The sequence below is a fragment of the Oryctolagus cuniculus genome, chromosome 3, assembly GCF_051225735.1.
Source record: "Oryctolagus cuniculus isolate XC-2025 breed Fujian yellow rabbit chromosome 3, ASM5122573v1, whole genome shotgun sequence".
NCBI lineage: Eukaryota > Metazoa > Chordata > Mammalia > Lagomorpha > Leporidae > Oryctolagus > Oryctolagus cuniculus.
In genome coordinates, this window is record NC_142869.1 from 38,751,361 (window position 1) to 38,767,500 (window position 16,140).

Here is a 16,140-nt window from a genome sequence, read left to right on the forward strand (position 1 = left end):
TTGCCTTCCTTTTCATGTGTCTTATTTTTATACATTGGTCTTTATGCATCTGGGGAATCACTTGTTGCTATCTCCTCTGGAGACTTTGTTCTTGGAAATGTGCCTCTGTGGCTTGGGGGAATGCCTGCAGCTTACACCCAAAATCCACATGTGTGTGCTGGGCGGCGGCAGGGAGCTCTGGTCACCGCTCACGCGATTGTGGTTGATCTGACCATAGTCAGTAGGGGGAGGGGATACTGATGCTGACTGATGTAATCACAGCCTCAGCCCTTCTCTGTGCCAAAATGAACCAGATGATTCACTGCCTAGATTGAGCTTATGGTGCCTGTGCAACGCCACCCACTCAGGCATACAAACCACACAGAGCACCAGTGCCTGTGTACCTACCTATTCAGGTAAATGAAGTGCACAAAGCACTGACATGCTTCACAGTGTGACCCCTGAGCCTTCTGCAAGGTCCATCCCCAGTATTTAGGGAGTGCCAAGCTTCCAAAGTCAGACCAGGCTGGTACCCAGGAATCTAGCCATACCCCATGCCCTTTTCAGCTTCATCATCTATGCCCAGGACTCCCACAGTCATGGGGTATAGGGCTCCACCCTTCACCCTGCATGCTACTCCATCCCGGACATTCCCTGAGTGGACATTCCCTGAGTGGACACCCTACCTGCCACCAGCTCCCCAGGCCAGACTCAGAATCGGTGAGGACTGTGGCATTCTGCCTTAGTTAAAATGGCCAGAAAGATGGGCCACAGCAACCTCCTCTCACCTTGCCCTGGGAAGATCATGTTTTCCCATCAGCCGCAGGCTTCAGGGGTCACTAGTGGTATTCAACCAGCTGCTGCATATCTGTCCACTCTCCTTTCTGGTCCATGGAGTCTCTGTTCTGTTCTGTGCATTTTCCATTGAAAATTTCTCACAGTCACCTAGGAATGTGGTCATTCCTTTGTTTTTGTGATATCTTATTGTGACTAAAATCAGGTATCTTCTCATTATTCAGCCATCTTGGATCTCCTGGTGTGGTTCTCACTATAAAGAACTGCTAAGTGACAATCCAGGATGGCTGAACAGACACTCACCTCTGCCACAGAACACTACAAGAACAACAAAGGAAGGATCACGTTCCCAGAAGACTGATTGAGGGACATTTTCAATGGGAAAGTGATGAAATAGTACAGAGACTTTGTGGACAGCAAGGAGTGAGAACAGACACGCCACCACTGCCAGCCACTGTAGCCAGCTGCCTCAGTGTCTACTCCACAAGCTCGCAGTTGGAGAAAGTCATATTATCAGAAAAAGCTAAGAAAGCCGCTCCATGGCCCCCACCACCTGCAGGAGAATGCCACAGTCCCCACTGATTTCTAGTCCACCCTGGGGAGCTATAGTCTGAGCAACTACTTTGCTCCAAAAAGAAAAGCCACAATGCCTCCCTCCTTCCACAGTGCCCAACTTGGTTTGCTATGGAAGAGCTACTGATGAACTCTGTTCTTACCTAGGCTACAGCAATAGACCCACTGCCTCAGGATCCACCAGAACCAGAGATAGGACACTTTACATAGCGGAGAGCATACCCCCTGCACACTCCAACTGTAGGAGCTCTGGGTATAAGCACTGGAGCTGTGTTCATTCACTCTGTGTGATCCGGGGTCCAGGAGGTTTTCTCAGCTTCTTGGGGCTAGCACCAGCAGCAACCCATAAAAAAATTCAGGAGGACCAGACCTGAGGAAGTTCCCTCTGAACCTTCCAGCTCATGGTGCTGGGAGCCCAGGGCACAAGCCCTAGCATCATGCTTGCATGCCACATTGGTACTGCCTTGAGGAGCTGGGACTGATGATGTTGCTATTACAATCTTTGGAGTAAATTGCACTCATGTGCAGTACTGAGAGTTCAATCTGTATCCCCCTGATGCAGATGGGTGATTGCCAATATTCCCAACACATCTGGCTCTCATTCTGGGAGACCTGGGGAGTGACACCACTACATCCAGAAGCAGGACTGTGAACAAGTGGTTCAGATATGCCTAAAAATAATCACAAAAATATAAGAAACATGAAAAACCTAAACAATATGACTCCCTCAAAGGAACACAACAACACTTCAATATTAGAATGTGAAGAAAAAAATCAATATTAGAGTGTGAAGACAAAGAGATTGATGAAATGCTTGAAAAAGAATTAAAAATATGATCATAAGACTACTCAAAAACAATGAGAAGCAAATTCATGAGTTAAAGAAATCCATCAATGACATGGATGAAAAATTTTGCCAGGAGCTAGAGATATTGAAGAGAAATCAAACTGAAATGTTAGAAATGAATAATTCAATATTTTAAACAAAAATACAGTGGAAAGGTTTAACAGACCTGGTGAAGCAGAAGAAAGAATATACAAACTACAAGACAAATATTTGTAAATATCTCAGACACAAAAAAAAAAGAAGAAAAAATTAGAAAACCTAAACACAGTGTTTAAGATTTATGGATACTATTATACAATGGAAATCCTGGAGGTGTGGGAAGAGAGAGTGGACTAGAAATCCTATTAAGTGAAGTAATATCAGAAAATTTCCCTAATTTGGAGAAAGAAAGGGGTGTTCAAGTACAGGAAACACATAGAACTCCCAATAGACATGACTGGAAAAGATCTTCACCATGACACATTATAGCCAAATAGTAAAACATAAAGAAAAGATTGTAAGATGTGGATGAGAAAAATGCCAGGTTACCTTCAGAGGATATCCAATTAGATTGACAGCTAGTTTCTCTTCAGAAACTCTATAGGCTAGGAAAGAATAGAGACATAGTCCAAGTCCCAAAAGAAAAGAACTGTCAACCCAGAATACTGTACCCTGCGAAGCTCTCATTCTTAAATGAAGATGAAATAAAGACCTTCCAAAATAAACCGAAATTGAAATAATTTGTCACCACTCATCCAGCCTTATAAAAAATACTTAAGGAGGTGCTACACACAGAAACAGAAAGATAGTCATTATTATGAAAGAGTGTGAAGGAAGAAAACCTCCCAGTAAAAGAACAAAGGAAATCCAAAGCAAACAATGGGAATAGTTATGGGAAAATGGCAGGACCAAGTCATTACTTATCAATAATACCCTTGAATGTAAATGGCCTACATTCTCTGATACAAAGATCCAGACTGGCTGAATGAATTAAAAAATATGACCCATCTATTTGCTGCCTGCAAGAAACACATCTCACCAACAAAAATACATGTAGACTGAAAGTGAAAGAATAGAAAATGATATTCCATGCTAATGGAAAGTAAGAAAGACCAGGAGTAGCCATCCTAATAGCAGACAAAATAGTTTTTAACACAAAAACTTAAAAGAAACAAAGAATAGCATTATGTAATGATTAAGCAATCAATTCAATAGGAAGATGTGACTATAATAATGTCCATGCATCCAATTCCAGGACACCTGGCTATTTAAAACAAATGTTAAGAGACATAGGGGTCAGCGCTGTAGCATAGCAGGTAAAGCTGCCTCCTGCAGTGCCAGCATCCCATATGGGTTCAAGTCCCAGCTGCTCCATTTCTGATCCAGCTCTCTGCTATGGCCTGGGAAAGCAGTAGAAGATGGCCCAAGTCCTTGGGCCCCTGCACCCAGTGGAAGAACTGGAGGAAGCTGCTGGCTCCTGGCTTCAGATTGGCGCAGCTCCAGCCATTGTGGCCAGCTGGGTAGTGAATCAGCGGATGGAAGACCTCTTTCTCTCTCTCTGCCTCTCCTTCTCTCTGTGTGTAACTCTGACTTTCAAATATGATAAATAAAAAATAAGGGGAGACATAGACTCCAATACAATAATAATGGGGGACTCCAACACCCCACATTCAGCAATGGACAGATCAACTAGACAAAAATATCAGCAAAGAAATAACAGAGCTAATCTACACTACGGATCAAATGGACCTAATTGATATCTACAGAACATTTCATCCCACAGCCGCAGAATACAGATTCTTTTCATGGAATTCTCTCTAAGATAGACCATATGCTAGGCCATAAAGCAAGTGTCAAGAAATTTAAGAAATGGAAATCATGCCATGTCTCTTTTCTGACAACAGAGTGAAGCCAGAAATTAACAATAATCTCTAGAACATATGCAAACACACGGAGACTGAACAACATACTCCTGAAAGAACAGTGCATCATAGGAGAAATCAAAATACCTCTGAAACGAATGAGGACAGTAATATAACATATCAAAACTTATGGCGCTGGGGCCGGTGCTGTGGCACAATAGGTTAATTCTCCGCCTGTGGCACCGGTATCCCATATGGGCGCCAGTTTGGGTCCTGGCTGCTCCTCTTCCAATCCAGCTCTCTGCTGTGGCCCAAGAGGGCAGTGGAGGATGGCCCAAGTCCTTGGGCCCCTGCACTCATGCGGGAGACTGTGAAGAAGCACCTGGCTCCTGGCTTCAGATTGGCGCAGCTCTGACCATTGCAGCCATCTGGGGAGTGAACCAACGGAAGGAAGACCTTTCTCTCTGTTTCTCCCTTTCACTGTCTGTAACTCTACCTCTCAAATAAATAAATAAAATCTTTTTAAAATGAAAATAAATAAAAAATTTAAAAAACTTATGGCATACAGCCAAAGCAATGTTAAAAGGGAAGTTTATAGCAAACAGCAACAATATCAAGAAATTGGAAAGGCATCAAATAAACAATCTAACAATGCATCTCAAAGGACCTAGGAAAAAAAGAAAAAAAAAAAACAGAATTAGTAGGAGGAAATAAATAACTAAAATTAGAGAAGAAATAAACAAAACAGGCAGCCACCGCCACCAGGAGCTCCGGCACCCCACTCTCTCTGGCCCCGTGTGCCCTCCCCCCAGAGGAGAGAGGGCAAGCGAGGCCACCTTCCTTGCTTTCACCTTCTCTCCCCTCCCCCAGGTTGAGGCAGTGGGAGGGAGAGGAGGTCAGGACCAGGAGCAAATCCCTGGAACTCCCTCAACCCCTGCCCCCACTGGCACCCCCACCCCCACCCCCGTCATCGTGTGTGAGCAGGACCCCGGACGACCAACAGGTGTGTGAAGACCCCTGCGGCCGGCTGGAGGGCAGCAGAGAGGAGGGCGGCCGCTGCCACCGATGCAGCGATCAGGCCCAAGTGCTGATGGCCAGCTGCAGAAGGCCCTGGTGCTGCAGCTGAAATCCCTGCAGGGGAGACCGGTGGAGGGCTTCCGGATCACCCTGGTGGATGAGTCCGACCTCTACAACCCGGAGCTGGCCATCTTCGGACCCCCCAGACCCCTCTAGGAAAGCGGCTACTTCAAGGCATACATTCAGTTTCCTATTGACTACCTATATTCACCACCTACCTTCAGATTCTTGGCCAAAATGTGGCCCCCTAACATTTATGAGAATGGGGATGTACACATTCCGATTCCTCATCTGCCTGTAGATGACCCACAGAGTGGAGAACTACCCCTGAAAGGTGGAATCCTACTCAGAATGTGAGGACTGTGCTGTTCAGTACAGTCTCACTGCTTAATGAGCCCAACACCTTCTCCCCAGTCAATGTGGACGCCTCGGTTACGTTCAGGAAATGGAGGGATAGTAAAGGAAAAGACAAAGAATGCGCTGAAATCATTAGGAAACAGGTTTCAGCCAGTAAGGCCGAAGCAGAAAAGGATGGAGAGAAGGTCCCCACAACCCTGGCGGAATATTGCATCAAAGCTAAAGTGCTTTCCAATGACAGCAGCTCAGATTTCCTGTATGACAATGACATTGACTACGATGACATTGATGATGAAGATGAGGAGGAGGGAGATGCTGACTCTTATGACAATGATCATGGAAATAAGGAATCGTGACCTGCTCCTTCAGTGCCCCTGCACTCCCTCCTTCTCTGGCCAGAGGGAGGGGAGCAAGTGGGGAACCAGCAGTGGCCTCTCAGCAAAAACCTGTTCACAGGGGGTGGGAAAAAGAACCCAGCTCCCGCCGACTCTTCTTATGGATCTGTTTGCTCCTTTTTCTGGACCTTTAATGGAGAGGAAATAGCCCTCCACAGATGTCTGAATTCTTGCGCTCTTTACCTTTCCATCACTGTATTGATTCTTTTTTCTTTTTCTCTTTTTTTATTTTAATGACAGCAACTCAAACTCCCACCTCACATTATTTCCACAGAATGGTCACAGCAAAACACGCTTGGTCTGTTTTTAGATTCTTGAAGAATTAAATAGTTTTTCAAGATGCTTAATGTGTTTAAAGCTGCATATACTGGGTAGCAAAATAAAATAAAAAAAAAAACCCACAAAGCAAATTTTACAAATTTGCCCAGGTTTAGCTGTATTTACATTAGTGTGTGCACATTCGTTCAGCCCCACAGTGGTGAATTTGGATTCTTTCCCTTCCTAAGGCTTGGATGCAGTGGGTGTCAGGGACTTGATGCTAAGTCTGAACCTCATGAAATGTGCCCCTTTAGCCTCCCTGAAACTTCCCGACCATGGAGGCCTCAGTTACTCTGAAGAAAGGAATTAGATTTGGTTTTTTGAAATTGATTGCAACCTAAAGCCTGAAATAAATATTCATACTTTACATAAAAAAGAAATAAACAAACTAATCCAAAAAATGATACAAAAGTTCAGTGAAACGAAGAGTTAATTTTTTGTAAAAAATGAACAGAATTGATACATCATAGGTCCAACTAACCAAAAAAAGGGAGAGAAAACCCAAATTAAGAAAATCAGAGATGAAAAAGGGGATGTTTCAATGGATAATACATACATGAAAAGAATCATCAGGAATTACTACAAACAGCTATATGCCAACAAATTGGAAAACTTAGAAGAAATGGATAGATTTCTGGACACAGTCTACTAAAACTGAGTCATGAAGACACAGAAAACCTAAGTAGACCAATAACCAAGACAGAGATTGAATTGGTAATAAAGACCTTCCCCAAAAAAAGCCAGAATTTACCCAGTAAAGAAGTCAGTATATTAAAGAGGTTTCTGTACCCCATGTTTATTACAGCTCATTCCACAATTCTAAGATATGGAATTACCCAGATGTCCATCAACTGAAGACTGGATAAAGAAATTGTGGTGTATATACACTGTGGAGTACCACTCAGCTGTTAAAAAAAAATGAAATTTTGTCATTTGCAACAAAGTGGATGAAACTGGAAACCATTATACTTAGCTAAATAAGCCAGTCCCAAAAAAGACAGATATTGGTTTCCCTAATCTGGGATATCTAATAGAGTACCTAAAATGCAATGTATTGGAGTGAAATGGACATTTTGAAATTCAATAACTGTGTATGGCCCTTGTCTCCTCTGTTGAGCAATGGTGTTTTTTTTTTTCTTCAAACTATTTGTTGAACTCTTTACTTAGTGTAGGATTAAACTTTCAATCATTAAGTAAACTGAAAATAGATTTTTGTGAAAATTAAGAGTGGGAATAAGAGAGTGAGGAGGAAGAAGGTTTGGAGCTTGGGTGAGAGGAAGGGTAGGGTTGGAAGTATCACTATGTTCCTAAATTTGTATATTGAAGTACATGAAACTAGTATAACTTAAATAAATTTTTTAAAAAGAAAAGACCAGGACCAAATGGCTTCACTGCTCAGTGCTAGTAAACTTTGGAAAGATGAACTAATTCCAATTCTTCTCAAACTATTCAAAATAATTGAAAGGGAGGGAATCCTCCCAAACTCCTTCTATGAAGATAGCATCACCTTAATTAAAAAACCAGAAGAATTGGCTGGCACTGTGGCTCACTAGGCTAATCCTCTGCCTGCAGCGCCAGCACTCCAGGTTCTAGTCCCAGTTGAGGTGCCGGTTCTGTTCCGGTTGCTCCTCTTCCAGTCCAGCTCTTTGCTGTGGCCCGGGAGTGCAGTGGAGGATGGCCCAAGTGCTTGGGCCCTGCACCTACATGGGAGACCAGGAGGAAGCACCTGGCTCCTGGCTTCAGATCAGCACAACACACCAGCCGTAGCAGCCATTTAGGGGGTGAATCAATGGAAAAAGGAAGACCTTTCTCTCTGTCTCTCTCACTGTCTAGCTCTGCCTGTCAAAAAAAATATATTAAATTAAATTAAAAAAAAACAGAAGAAGATACAACAAAAACAGAGAACTGTAGACCAATATCTCTGATCAATATAGATGCAAAAATCTTCAATAAAATATTAGCTAATCAAATCCAACAACACATCAAAAAAATCATTCACCTGGACCAAAAAGAATTTATCCCTAGTATGCAGGAATGATTCAACATACACATAAACATGATATATCACATTAATAAATTGAGGGGAAAACATACATTATTATTTCAATACATGCAGAGAAAGCACTTGATAAAATATAACATTCTTCCATAATAAAAACTTTAAGCAAATTGAGTATAAAAGGAACATTCTGTAACATAATTAAGGCAATATATGACAAATCCACAGCCAGCCTCCTATTGAATGGGGAAAAATTGGAAACATTTCCACTAAGACTTGGAACCAGACAAGGATGCCCACTCTCACCATTGCTATTCAATATAAGTCTAGGGGCTTTGGCCACAGCCGTTAGACAAGAAAAAGAAATCAAAGGGATACAAATTGGAAAAGAAGAAGTCAAATTATTCCTGTTTGCAGATGACATGATCCTAAATATAGAGCAACCAAAAGACTTGACTAAGAGACTGTTGGAATTCATAAAAGAGTTTGGTAAATTTGCAGGATATAAAATCAACACACAAAAATCAGTAGCCTTTGTATGCACAGACAATGCCATGGCTGAGAAAGATCTTGTAAAATCAGTACCATTCACAGTAGCTACAAAAAAAAGTAACTATCTTGGAATAAATTTAATCAAGGGGATGAAAGAGCTCTACTGTGAACATTACAAAACATTAAAGAAAGAAATAGAATAAGATACAAAAATGAAAAAATCTTCCATGTTCATGGATTGGAAGAATTAATATCATCAAAATGCCCATACTACCCAAAGCAATTTACAGAGTCAATGCGATCCCAATCAAAATACCAATGACATTCACCTCAGATCTAGAGAAAATGATGCTAATGTTCATATGGACTCACAAGAGACCCCGAATAGCTAAAGCATCTTAAACAACAGAAACAAAGCCAGAGCTATCACAATGCCAGATTTCAAGACATGCTACAGGATAGTTATAATCAAAACAGCATAATACTGGCACAAAAATAGACATGTGGACCAATGAGACAGAATAGAAACTCCAGAAATCAATCCATGTATCTACAACCAACTAATCTTTCTACAAATGAGCTAAAGTCAATCTCTGGAGACAAAACAGTCTCCAACAGATTCTGCTGGGAAAATCTGATCTTTGCATGCAGAAACAAGACCCCTACGTTACACTTCATACAAAAATCAACTCTAAATGGTTCAAGGATATAAACCTATGAATGATGCCATCAAACTACTAGAGGAAAACATTGGAGGAATTCTTCAAGACCTTGGCATAGGCAAAGACTTCCTGGAAAAGACCCCAGAAGCACAGGCAATCAAAGCAAAAATAGACAAATGGGACTACATCATGCTAAGAAGCATGTGTACTACAAAGGAAACACTCGGCAAAGTGAAGAGATAACCGAATGGGAGAAAACATTTGCAAGTTATGTATATGATTGTTGGGCATTGCCTAAAATCTCCATTACAATATGGCACCTGGCGGATGTTCAAGGGGTGTGTCTGCCGCTGCTGTGGTTATGCTATGTAAGATCAGACCACTGGCAGGGATAGGTCTGCTCTAGTTCCGACACGTTGACAGTGCGTGATCCACGCACATCTGCATGACCTTTTCTCTGATTGGCTCCCCTACTGTGTATGTCTTTTGTAAGCCTTATAAGCCTGTACATTTCCTTAATAATGTAGTTCCTGCTTTGACAGAACTCACGGGTGCTTGCGGTGTGTTGGACCTGTCAGCCTTACCTCTCCTGTTTGCCTTGTCGGGGAGTGCCTGTACTGCCTCTGCTGGTCAGGGGCCAGCCTCAGGCTTAAGACCCCAACATATGATAGAGGATTAATTTCCAGAATCTATAAATAGCTCAAGAAACCATCCAGTTCATAAATGGACAAAGGACTTGAGCAGGCATTTTTCCAAAAGATGAAACTCAAACGGTCAACAGACACATGAAAAAATGTTCAGGTTCACCAGCCATCAGGGAAATGCAAGTGAAAACTACAGTGAGGTTTCACCTCACTCCAGGTAGAATGACTATCATCCAAAAATAAAAAAATTAATAAATAAATACTGGTGAGGATGTGGGGGAAAAGGAACCCTTACATGTTGGTGGTGGGAATGTAAACTAGAACAGCTATTGTGGAAGACAATATGGCAATTCCTCAGAAATCTGAAAATGGATCTACCCTAGACCCCAGCCATCTCACTCCTGAGAGTTTTCCCAAATGAAATGAATTCAGCATATGAAAGGGTCATCTGTACTCACATGTTCATTGCAGCTCTGTTGACAGTAGCCAAGATATGGAATCAACCCAGATGTCCATCAACTGATGACAGAATAAAGAAAATATACACTATGGAATACTACTCAGCCATAAAAAAGAATGAAACCTTGTCTTTTGCAACAACATGTATCCAACTGGAAACCATTATGCTTACTGGCATAAACCAGTCCCAAAATGACAAATATCATTTTTCTCTGATTTATGGTAACTAATATACAGAGTACAAAAACATGTAATGTATATGAATGAAATTGTCATTTTCAGACTTGATTGTTGTTTACAGTCCTTGTCTATACACTTCAGGAGCAGTGGTTTTTCTACTTTCTACTTGTTGAATACATTATTTAGTGCAGAGTTAAGCTTGCAATTACAAAATAAACTGAAAATGTATTATTGTAAAAAATAAAAGAAAAAATAAGAAAGGAAGGAGGAGGGAGTGTGGGAGCACGGGTGGGAAGGAGGGTAAGGTGGAAACTATTATTATGCTTTTAAATCTGTATATATGAAATACAAGAAATTTGTTCATCTTAAGTAAATAAAAAATGAAAAATAAGTAAAACTGAAATCCTTATTGATTGGGGAGCATTTTTATCACATTTAGGAGGATAAGACACTCCCCAAACCAATATAAAAATAACAAATCTGGGGGCTGGCCTTGTGGTGTAAAGGGTTAAGCCACCACCTGTGAGGCTGGCGCGCCATATGGGTGCTGGTTCATGTCCTGGCTGCTCTGCTTCCAATCCAGCTCTCTGCTAGTGGCCTGAGAAAAGCAGTGGAGGATGGCCCAATTCCTTGGGCCACTGCTACCCATGTGGGGGACCCAGAAGAAGCTCCTGGCTCCTGGCTTTGGCCTGGCCCAGCCCCTGCCATTGTGATCATTTGGAGAGTGTACCAGCAGATGGAATCTCCCTCTTTCTCTCTCTCCTTCTCTTTCTCTGTGCCTCCGCTACAAAAAAAGAAAAAGAATCTGAAAGTATAAATGTACCAATTTCCAAACATCCACATGCTAAGATACTTAATACCTTACATATGTTGATATTTAAACATATTTTTGATCACTCATCTTTATGTAAGATACCTGAGACTTTAATTAAGATAAACTGAAATTAGGAGCACGTCAAATTTCATACATGTAGTAAATGCTGAAACTGAGATTCAAGTTCTCATATCTATGACATGAGAATATGTCATTTAGAATAAGCTGACAATGAATTTTCTGCTGTCTGGTTAAATTAATTTTATTCAAAAAGTATTTTTAAATATTACATTTTCTATAATCACTTTAGAAAAATTCAATCTATTTCTTTACTATAAATGATTTTGGCTCAACCTTTTCAGAAAAGCACAACTTTGATGCATTTATTATTTTTTATTTGACAGGTAGAGTTATAGAAAGTGAGAGAGAGACAGAGAAAGAAAGCTCTTCCTTCCACTGGTTCACTCCCCAAATGGCTGCTATGGCCGGCACTGCACTGATCCGAAGCCAGGAGCCAGGTGCTTCTTCCTGGTCTCCCATACGGGTGCAGGGGTCCAAGGACTTAGGCCATCCTCCACTGCCTTCCCGGGCCACAGCAGAGAGCTGGACTGGAAGAGAAACAACCGGGACTAGAACCCGGCGCCCATATGAGATGCCAGTGCCACAGGCGGAAGATTAACCAAGTGAGCCACCATGCAGGCCCCCTGATGCATATATTTTACATAAAGAGAGATGTTGATTAATGAAATAAACTCATAGTGCAGAAATTTTTGGACAAAATTAATTATACTCCATAAGCTAGACATTTGAGACTTAAATCTAGGAAACACATATTCCTCTTTCTAAAGGAGAAAAGAGCTCAAATGAAAACACCAGGGTCCCTTGCTGCTGGGCTGCCTCCCCCCCACCCCACATGTATGCCTCTCTGACTGTTTACCAGGAAGCACAGATGTCAGTTACAGATGGGCCAACTCCTCACGATCAACATGTCATAAAACACACACAGTCCTCCAGGAAACAATCAGGTAAATAGGCCCAACTCACAACTTTGCACAACAATCACAAATGACTAATATTTCACATCTGCTTTCCTTCTGGGATTATAAACAAAGATGAACAAATATTTTAATTTCTTTTTCTGCTTTGAATTTAGCAGTGACAATCATCAGTGTACCTGCTATAAGAATAAATAAGATCCTTTTTCTGAATTATTTACATATAAGATATATATTGAAAATAAACTTTAGTGTTATTAACAGTGGAAAAATGTCCTTATCTTATTGAAAATTAGATGCTAATATGTTGACTTATTACCACAGTTTCATAATGCAAACGCTTAACCTAATTGGATAAGCAACCATGTATGACAAATCTGGATATACTGAAATCCAGTAATTTGATGTAAAAATCACATCTAAAGATAAAAAAAGAAAAAAGAATGCTAAATTCAACATGGAGTCACAAAAGACCCAGATTAGGCCAGCGCCATGGCTCAATAGGCTAATCCTCCACCTTGCGGTGCCGGCACACAGGGTTCTAGTCCTGGTCAGAGCGCCGGATTCTGTCCCAGTTGCCCCTCTTCCAGGCCAGCTCTCTGCTATGGCCCGGGAGTGCAGTGGAGGATGGCCCAAGTCCTTGGGCCCTGCACCCCATGGGAGACCAGGAGAAGCACCTGGCTCCTGCCATCGGATCAGCGTGGTGCACCGGCTGCAGCGCACTGGCCGCGGCGGCCATTGGAGGGTGAACCAATGCCAAAGGAAGACCTTTCTCTCTGTCTCTCTCTCTCTCACTGTCCACTCTGCCTGTCAAAAAAAAAAAAAAAAGCATACTATAAAGCTATAGTAATTAAAACAATGTGGTACTGGCATAAAAACCAGCACTTAGATCAGTGGTATAGAATAGAAAGCCCAGAAATGAATTCATATACATAGAGACAACTGATTTTTGACAAAATTACCCAGAACATACACTGGAAAAAGGATGGTCCCTTTAATAAATGGTATTTGCAAAACTGGATGCATACATGTAGAAGAATTAAATTAGATCCCTACTTTTCCCCATATACAAAAATCAACTCAAGGTAGATCAATAAATTTAAGACCTGACCCTATGAAATTGCTAGAAGAAAATGTAGGGGAAACACTTTAGGACATTGGTGTAGGTGATGCCTTCTTGGATAAGATCCCCAAAGCACAAGCAATAAAAGCAAAGCTTGAGAAATGGCGTTACATCAAACTCACAAGCTTCTGAACAACAAAGGAAAAAAATCAGTAGAGTGAAGAGACATCTGACATATGGGAGGAAATATTTGCAAGATACTTACCTGACAGAGAATTCATATCCAGAACTTATCAGCAACTCTAAAAACTCAACAACAAGAAAAAAAAATCAACCAATCCAGTTAAGAAATTGACAAAGGATCTGAATAGAAGTTCTCAAAAGAAGAAATACAAATGGCCAACAAATAAGTTCTTTAAAATAATCAGTATCTCTAGCCACCAGGGAAATGTAAATCAATACCATCAGAAAAATGTAAACCAGCCACAACGAGATACCACCTCACCTCTGTTGGAACAGCTATATCCAGAAGACAGAGAGCAGTAAATGTTGGCGAGGATGTGGACACACGTTGGTAGGAATGTAAATTAATGCAGCCACTGTGGAAAACAGTATGGGGATTTCTTTAAAAACTAGAAGCAGCCTTGCCATATGATCCAGCAATCCCATTACTGGATATATACCCTAAAGACACGAACTCGTCTTATCAAAGACAGCACTGGTCATCCTAGCCAAAATATTGAATCAACCAAGGTGTCCATATCAGATGAATGGATAAAGATATATATGGATACATACACATACATACATATACAATGATATACAAAATTATATATATGATTATACAAAACATAAATATGTATGTATATCTATACAATGGAATAGTATTCAGCTATAAAAAGAATTATATTCCATCATTCACAGCATAGTTGTTGGAACTGGAGGACATCATGTTGACTGAAATAAGCCAGAGATAGAAAGACAAATGCCCTCCTCCTGTGCTGGGTCCCCGGTCTCTCGTCCTCTCGCAGAGCCGCTCCTGCCACCGCTGCCGCCACCACCTCCTCATTCATCCTTGTGCACCATAGGTGGCACAGGCACCACGATGTCCACCCAGTGGTCTGCCGGGAAGCCAGTCACGCCGGGAGCTGGTACACAGCCTCAGGACCGCAGCTGAATGCCCGGCTAGAAGGCTGGCTTTCACAAGTACAGTCTACAAAAAGACCTGCTAGAGCCATGATTGCACCCCATGCAGGATACACATACTGTGGGCCTTGTGCTGCCCACGCTTACCAACAAGTGGATCCATCTATAACCCAGAGAATTTTCATCCTTGGACCCTCTCATCACTTGCCCCTCTCTCAATGTGCACTTTCCAGTGTGGATATATATATAGGACACCTCTGTATGACCTTCATATTGACCAAAAAATTTACGGAGAACTGTGGAAGACAGGAATGTGTGAACGCATGTCTCTGCAACCAGATGAAGATGAACACAGTGTTGAAATGCATTTGCCTTATACAGCTAAAGCCATGGAAAGCCATAACGTTGAGTTTACCATTATTCCTGTGCTGGTTGGAGATCTGAGTCAAAAGAACAAGAATTCGGAAAACTCTTCAGCAAATTTCTAGCGGATCCTAGTAATCTCTTTGTGGTTTCTTCTGATTTCTGCCATTGGAGTCAAAGGTTCCATTACAGTTACTATGATGAATCCCAAGGGGAGATTTATAGATCCACTGAACAGCTAGATAAAATGGGTATGAGTATTATAGAGCAATTAGACCCTGTATCTTTTAGAAATTACTTGAAGAAATGCTATATGTGGAAGACATCCCATAGGGGTGCAAGCGAATGCTTCGGAATGCTTCGGAAGAATGGGATGAATATGAGCTTTTCCTTTTTGAATTATGCCCAGTGAAGCCAGTGCAGAAACTGGCAAGACAGTTCAGTGAGTCATGCAGCTGGAGCCCTCGAAGGCCACTGAAGCTCTGAACCCTCAGGGATGCAGCCTGCACACACTCATCTGTCCACCGGCCCAGCCTAACCTGTACCAAGATTCCGGTCCTGGTGTGGGGGGATTCTGAAACCTCAGACTAATAGAACTTTCTTCTCTTCTTTTCTAGGAGATGTAGTCCTTCCTTAATTTCAATTCATTAAAAAAATGCTTTATAGTTTAGGGCGGTGGAAGGAAGGCTGGCAACAAAATATTTTGATGAAAAAAGATGACAATGGAAAGGCCCAGGTTGCAGCAGAGTTTTTTGAAAGTAACTTGTAAAGCATTTACCATATCCTAAATTTGCACTCTTTGCAGACTTGTGCAATATATTCCACTTTCAGAATAGTTTTGCAAATTATACACACCCTTTTTAATAAAGAAACGCATTTAGAAATGATCTGTATTAGAATATAATAGATCTCCGATTATAGCCAATTACTACCCGTGTTATACAACAGATACTTTCTATTTTAGTTGTTAATAAAGGGCTACACAACTCAAAATAGTCTGATTTAAACTTATTGCTCTGTGGTATACATGAAATACTGTTTTTTAGTGATTCCATCTCAGAATTTTTGTTAAAAATGGTACACCTCAGCTCTTACATAAAAAAATAACTGGATATACTTTTAAAAAAAGAAGAAAGACAAA

The 16,140-nt window shown here is 41.3% G+C and overlaps 2 pseudogenes; both read left to right on the top strand.

Moving 5' to 3' along the window:
- The first annotated feature begins 1,057 nt into the window (after positions 1–1,057).
- LOC100358872 (ubiquitin-conjugating enzyme E2 R2-like) lies at positions 1,058–5,825 on the top strand (annotated as a pseudogene).
- An 8,761-nt stretch (positions 5,826–14,586) lies between these two features.
- On the top strand, positions 14,587–15,477 carry LOC100347230 (protein MEMO1 pseudogene; annotated as a pseudogene).
- The last annotated feature ends 663 nt before the right edge of the window (positions 15,478–16,140 follow it).